Genomic DNA, 8317 nt, shown 5'->3' with positions numbered 1-8317 from the left:
CTTAAGTTTGTGATAGAAAGTTTGTATGAAGCGCTGATCGTTAGGTTGACATTGCTGACAATCAGATGATAGTCATATGATAGTCAGTGTTCTTGTAGGGTTGTAGGGGTTGCAACACCACCTTACATTTAAAACAAGAAGGGTGGCAACACAAAAATGAGAAGAAGAACCATTTTGTAATAAAGACGTATATCAACGCCAGAACGACTGAATAACACAAATATTTCTCTTTTTTCTAATATTATTAATTTTAACGGAAAACTAAAGTAAGAAAACGTTGTATTATACTATGGAAATATTGTAACTATTTTACTTTATTAAACAGTTTTTTAAAGCTTCTGTGAGCACAAATTTGCGTCTTATTTCTGGTGTAACAGTCGCTATTAAAAGTTGGTGGACCAACAATACTTGTCATTTTGTATTTCTAGTCCTGAAGATGACTTCTAATTGAAGTCGAAATATCGATAAATAAAACGACAATATAAAACGCATATAAATAAAAAACTTTTGTGTGTTATTTAATATTGTATGGCCTCAAGCTCGAGAATTTACATACATTTTTAACAAACTAAAGGCCTAAAAACCAACAAAAAATAATTTTTCCTTTCCGCTTTCAGATTATTGTTGTCGAGGTCAATACTCGTCTTTGACACTGCTTCCCATGTTTTTGGACGCGTTCGCAGTCGAACTCTGTTCTAGAATTTCTTTTACCCAAGATTCCTGCTTTAAGAAAGGCCGCGGCACTAGGACAGTTTTCATATAGATGCGTATCACGGTAGCTTATGCATCCCAATAACATCGCCACAATCAACCAAGATGTTGCGTTTGTAAATATGAAGGAACTTCAGACTTTGCAATTAAAGTTTATTCCGCCTTGCCCATTCACATATAAAAATTCGCGAAGCACCGTTATAAGCATTCTCCCTATACAACAAAAATACTTGCTAACATATTTTGTGTCGTATTCGATTGTTATATAGCAGGTTTTAATTACGAAAAATGTTAGAAAATTTACCAACCAGTGGAAAAATAATTTCACTTGCAAAGTGTGCCAACACCCTTAGCCAAAGCAAATGTCAAATTCTTCTTCTTATGATTTGCTTGCAACAAAATTTGGGAGTTGGCTACTTTTCAATATCAGATGGCCCCAGTGTCGCTCATTCTACCGCACAAATCACACACAGAAGATTGCGCATTCACAAGTCCAAAGTTGCTTCTTCTGCGCATCTACGTCACACTCGACTTCTTGAGCGAATGAAAGAAAGAGAGAGAAAAAACAAGAGCTGTAGGAAAATGACATAAAAGTTTCCCATAAAAAACAGCTGATCTTTTGTTTGCATGCGCAATGCGCAATCTTGTTTGTGTGATTTGTGTTCTAACGTTCTCCATAAAGGTTCGTGCACATTATACGACGCGACATGTAGCGACAAAATATTCTTTGCATGTATTCTTATGTAACCATGCACACCTAACGTCAGTCGTACGACATGACACGACCAAGTTGACCAAACTAGGAAAAAATGCCGCGAATATTTTGTCGGAACGTGTCCCTACATGTCCCGTCGTATAATGTGCATGAACCTAAAAATATGTGCAATCTACTCATAATGCATAAGCTTGCTTTAAACTCATCTACATGAAAAACTGCTTATGTGTCGGGGCTTTTGGTGAACTGATGAAAACATGCTTGCAACGTTTCAATAAAACTTGCGTTCGCTGAAAGCACCCATTGTCATTAGAGCTGGATTCGATTCGATTTTTTTAAGAATCGATTTTTCGATTCGATTCTAGAAAAAAATCGATTAAATCGAAACGAACAAAGATTATTTAAATGTTGCTTATTCTTTGTAACAATAGCTGTATTTCGTTGCTAACTATTACAATTAAAACACTAGCTAGCTTACCGAATTGCGTGGAAAGCAACAATAAAAATTAATCGAGTTGAGTTGGCTAAGCGGTTTCAGTTGAAACCACTACCCTTCAAAAAACGCGAGTACTCTATAAATAATGTAAGGAATACTCGTTTGGGAGTATAGGACTGATCCAAACCTAATCTGTATTCATACAAAAAATGTGCTCCAATTAACATTGCGATAACCTAGGAGAGGAGTAGGTGATCCCACTCTCGCTTTGTTTGTGAGTATTCCATAGAGTACATACGTGAGAGTACTTTCCAAAGTACTTTCACTGTAGTATTCCATGGAGCACCCACAGAGGATCATATGCCAAAGTACTAAAGAGGAATTGTGTCGGAAAGAATTATCGAAGTGAATTTAATTTAAAAAAATTAAAGTAAATGAAGAATACAGCTTTTATATTTTATACTACGAATATTCTTATGTTATTTAGCATTTGCGTGAATAAAGAAACTAATATTTCTCTATACATACTTTAGTATGTATACATAAAACCAGTGCGCTGTTGCATTTTATCAGAGTTGCCAAAGTAAAATTTTATTATTAGTTATTTGCATGCAATATTTTACTTTTGGCAACTCTGTTCCATCGTCATCGTGTGGTGATCACTGTCGTTAAACGAGCAATGATCGGCTGATGGTGGTCCGCAAACGCATTGCAAAGGAGTATTGTTAGAGTACTCCAACATGAAGGAAATGGAGCACGTAATCCAACAATTTTTGCAGGGTAATGTACTTACTTACATACTTAACCATTTAATCGATTTTTCCCCTTTCGTTGACTGCCGACAAAATTGGAAGCATCAAGGAATGCCACATGGGTCTTCACTTGATCCTTTCATGGGAGTGAGATAATTATAATTATAATTATGTGGTATATACCGAAATGTCACACTTTTTGCGCTTTTTTGAATCTTTTATTTCAAAACACAGTATCATACCCAAATACATATGTAACACTCCTATATTGCTAATGCAATATGCTCGCTATGAGTTTTGTTTTCGAAATCAAAAAAAGACAGCCTACGAAATTTTGGCTTAAGAATACATACATTTGTAAGATTAAAAAAATTTATATGAGTATCGGTAGTGGTGTTTATGGTGAGTTCAACCGTATAATTTTATTTGGTGCAAATAATAACTATAGGGGTAATTCCACGTCAAAAGGTAAATTTTACATTTTTTTAAAACAAAATATCTTTGAAACTATTAAGTCAATCTTGAAAATTGTAATGTCCTTAGATAGGTATTAAAACAAGGTTTTGTTTGATATATAAAATATCTATAATTGATATTAGAGAAAAATTGTAAGTTCACAAACGGCGATGGTTACTAGGACATGTTTCTGAATTTCACTTCTTCATCAGCTAGCTTATCGGGAGCTGAGCGTTGAACTCGAATCTCCAACATTCATATCAGTGCAAAGGCTGATGCCTTTAGCTGCTAAGCCATATGAATGTCCCGTTGTTCGCTGTACAATTGGTCTCTAAGAGTTGCCTTTTTGTTTATATTCCTTTTGATCACCATGTAGGCACATACACTCTGTATGTAGTTTATTCCTAATGGTGTGGATATGATTTTTAGGCGCGCTTTTGAAAGCTTAGTAACATTTGTTCGGATTTTTACAGTATTTGTTTTTAATACTTCCGCTGTTACTATTATATCAATATGATCATATGTATTTAATTAGCGAGCTTTGCTGATATTGATTTATACAATGGTTTTTGTAATTGATATTAGACATCTATATTTAGAAGAAATTTCTATTATAAAATTATGTTTTCATGGTAAAATGATTGCTAACTTATCATGAATCGAATAAAAAGTCGAAAAAATGTGTTATTGACAAAATACTTTAATACTATCGTGTTGAAGATAATTTTATTACCTTTAATTTGGTATATATATCGTTATATTAGAAGGTATAACTTGATTATTTAGGGGCGAAAAACAAAGAAGGTGTCATATGAGTTCAATTATTTTTATCGATGTAGGTATATATATGATCTTATTTATGTATGTATGGGTTTATGCATTTTTTTTAATTAATTGCAAAAGTACATAATGTATAACATTGCTAATTTTTTATTGCTAAAATATACGTCAAAGGTAAACTATTTACAATTTTGCATTCGTGAACGAGCTAATATTACCTTATAACTCTTATGTTTATTGTTATGTATTTTCTTGGCAACTCTAGAATAAAGCTTTTAATAACTGTAAAAAGGCCGTTATTATCAAAAGTGGAATTTAAATGTGCGTGATAACATGGATAACTTAAACTTATTAAAAATTTTTAAAATCTTCGGTTGTAGCGAAAGTGGTCCATTAACAAGAGATGCAGTAGCAGCTCTTCAGGAGTGGGATTTGGTGCCTTATGAAGGTACATATTTATGTGCAGAGGGCCGTGAAATGAAATTGGTCGAGTGCGCCCAGAACATTGATGCGTTTGTTTGGAGTGAGCTTTTATTTTAGTTTACAATTTTGCATTCGTGAACGAGCTAATATTACCTTATAACTCTTATGTTTATTGTTATGTATTTTCTTGGCAACTCTAGAATAAAGCTTTTAATAACTGTAAAAAGCCCGTTATTATAAAAAGTGGAATTTAAATGTGCGTGATAACATGGATAACTTAAACTTATTAAAAATTTTTAAAATCTTTGGTTGTAACGAAAGTGGTCCATTAACAAGAGATGCAGTAGCAGCTCTTCAGGAGTGGGATTTGGTGCCTTATGAAGGTACATATTTATGTGCAGAGGGCCGTGAAATGAAATTGGTCGAGTGCGCCCAGAACATTGATGCGTTTGTTTGGAGTGAGCTTTTATTTTAGTTTTCTTGTTGCCGGTGTCGGATCGGTTAAGGGTAATTTTTTTAAAGGTGTTCTACGCAGAATTACTGTGCATGGCGTAGCAGGTGTTGGGTCGGCTAAGGGTTATTTTTTTTAAGTGCGGCCGAAGGCCGCCTACGCAGAAGGGCGTATTACGCAGAAGGACATCACCGTGGCGGTAGCCACGGTTATACCACACACCCGGACTTGGCATGGCGTAGCCCAGGGTTATTTTATATAAGCGCGGCCGAAGGCCGCCTGTGCAGAAAGGTGTTCTACGCAGAATTACTGTGCATGGCGTAGCCGCTGTTGAATCGGCTAAGGGTGTTCTACGCAGAATTGCTGTGCATGGCGTAGCCGGTTTTGAATCGGCTAAGGGCTATTTTTAATAATAATTTGTAGACTAAATACACTAGGTTATAAGAAAGCTAATTTAATATATATGTTTTAAATTTTTAGACTAAGCTAACTAGGTTAAAAGGAAGCTGTGTTTAATATAGGAATAGATAAGACTAGTTTTAGATAGTTTTAGTTAAGCCTTTTTTGAAAAAAATATAATTTAAAAAATTTCCTCCAAAAAAGAGCCTTTTCAAATTTTTGGTAAATAAAGACTAGGAAAATTAAAGATATAAGTACATCAGATGAAAGGTATTTTTATAAGTTATTTTTCGATTTTTTAATTTTTGAAATCCATTCACTAGTTTCGGATGGAATTACCCCCAAACCTTTCATTTGCACCAAAAAAGATATATACCATTGGAATCAGCATAAAAATCTCTATAAAGTTCGATTTTTGATTTTTTTTTTAACAAATGTATGTATTCTGCACTTGTTCCGAAAATTTTTTGTGATTGGAGAAGCATAAGTGTGAGAAGAAAAAATTTTAATTTGGGTAATTCGATTTTTGATTACAAAACCAAACACTTTTAAACAGCTCAGTTTTACATATTTATGTATGTTTGTTTAATGGTGTGTTCAGTTTATACTTATATTTAAGAATTCATGAGCTTAACACCGGCTTATAATAGTTGAATTTCAATTATTATGTTTTCTAAGAGAAACTGAAAAGAAAGAAACATTTACTGGCATATTGCAATGGAACCATTTCGAAAACCGCCAACGTAATCATCATCAGGCAATTTTGTAAATAGTTCCATCGCAATATGCCAGTAAATGTTTCTTTCATTTCAGTTTCTCTTAGAAAACATATTAATTGAAATACAAATATTATAAGCCGGTGTTAAGCTCATGAATTTTTAAATATAAGTATAAACTAAACACACCATTAAACTAATATGTAAAACTGAGCCCGAGTTTACAAAGCTTCTCATTCGCAACGAACAAGAACTTTACAAAAACAAATCTACATGGCACACAAATTAATATAGAGACAAAATGTCTCAATTGTGTTGTTAGTGTAGAAATGAGAAAACCTGATTAAGCATGAAAACAAATACCAGCAGGATAGCCTAGTGGTTAAAGGCAACTGCAGTTTCACCATGTGATTCACGGTTCGAATCCCGGTGAAACCTTTGATAACATTACAAAATTGCCTGATGATGATTACGTTGGCGGTTTTCGAGATGGTTCCATCGCAATATGCCAGTAAATGTTTCTTTCTTTTCAGTTTCTCTTAGAAAACATAATAATTGAAATTCAATTATTATAAGCTGGTGTTAAGCTCATCAATTCTTAAATATAAGTTTAAACAGCAATATATCGGCGCTCTGATATTTGTAAGTGTATCCAGCCTGTATTAGCAATATAGGAGTATTACATATATGATCGTACCAAAAAATAGATAAACACATTTTCAATATATTGCTTACCAGAAGTGCGCAGAAATTTCTTCATCTTTCTCTAGAAGCCACCAACACAATAAAGCTAAATTTATAAAAATAACAAAAATTGCAGAATAATTTCCTCAAGCGTCCGCAAAGTTGCGATGCCTAAAGAATCGAACGATTTTTTTTTTAAATCGATTCTATATTTATAAAAAAAAAAGATTAAATCGGCTAAGAATCGAATCGAAATCCAGCTCTAATTGTCATCGAATGCAAATCTGATTGATGTTATCAAGTTGCAGTGTTTTGCCCACTGATGACCTGATATGAAACTTCTCGCTCTTTGAGAGCGCGTGAAAATGTGCATTTTTTATAATATTGGCCATAGATGCCATCATTTTCAAAATCAAATTTGGGCTTTTCAGAATAACTTTGGGGTATTTTACATGGTAAAGGTTTAATTTATGATTTTCACCGAAAATTTACTCAATATTGTCAAATGGGATATCAGAAAACTCGAATTTTTGTCAGGATTACAAATCCGAAGAAAAAAATAACTCTTTTTCACCCGTGGAAAATTTATCAGTGACAACACCTTTCATGGAAGGGCTGCACACGAATCGAGTTTTGGTAGCAGTTTTCGATTGGTGAAAAAGTCAGCTTCTTAGTCTTCGCATTGATGTAAATGGATGCACAAAGGCCATGTTGTTGTGGAGCGTTGCAACATTACACTTTTGACAGCTGAGATAAATTGTAGGTATACGTATAGGTTAACGCAACGTGTAAAATTAACAACCTTTTGCGGACGACAACGCAGATACTTCGCCAAGTGATCTAATTTCATAATTTCTTATACATTTTTTGAGTTTTTTATTGTATGTGGATATACATATGTATGTACATAAAAGTTTTGGTCGCATCAAAGTGAAAAAAGGGGCTAGCCGTTCATTGTTATCGTATGGCCTTGCCAGAGCAACAAAGCAAAGCAACGCAATCGAAATATATTATTTCATATTTTTTCACTTATCTACCACAAAATATTTCTACAAAAATTTGCCTTTTTTATAAATTTTAATAAGTTTTTATCAGCTTACTTGCTCATTTATTTGAAAATAATGAATCCGAACAGATTTCTAGAATTTTTTTGGCGTATTTCAGGCAACTCATCTTCAAGCCATCTGATCTTCAAGACACATTCTTGGAAACGAATGAACTTTTGTTTACAATCGAGTGAACTTCAAGACCCGCACCAGGAAACGAATTGCGAGAGAATGAATGTTTCGTATCAGGTCATCAGTGGTTTTGTCCAATGATGACATGATACGAAACATTCATTCTCTCTCAATTCGTTTCCAGGAATGGGTCTTAAAGTTCATTCAATTGTAAACATTGGTTCATTCGATTGTAAACATACTTCATTCGTTTCCAAGAATGGGTCTTGAAGATCAGAGTTGCGTAAACCGCGCAAAAAAAATTCCAAGAAAATCGGTGCGTTTTCATTATTTTTCATTTCAAGTGTATTCAACTACATAAGCGGATCAAAAATTTGTAAAAAAGGTACAAGAAATAACAAAATTAAATGAGCTGTTATATTAATGCACGAAAAGAGATAAGTACATTTTATCTTAGCTATCAAAAAATTAAATTTCACGTGTTGTCACGGAAAAATTTTTAACGGGTAAAATAAGCTTCTTTTTGTATTTGTGATCTTGAAAAAATTCGAGTTTTTTGATATCCCATTTGACAATCTTGAGTAAGTTTTCGGTGAAAATCATAAATTAAACCTTT

This window comes from Eurosta solidaginis, chromosome 2 (assembly GCF_040869045.1).
Source record: "Eurosta solidaginis isolate ZX-2024a chromosome 2, ASM4086904v1, whole genome shotgun sequence".
NCBI classification, from domain to species: Eukaryota; Metazoa; Arthropoda; class Insecta; order Diptera; family Tephritidae; genus Eurosta; species Eurosta solidaginis.
The sequence above is the reverse complement of the archived record's forward strand: the minus strand, read 5'-3'. Positions refer to the sequence as shown.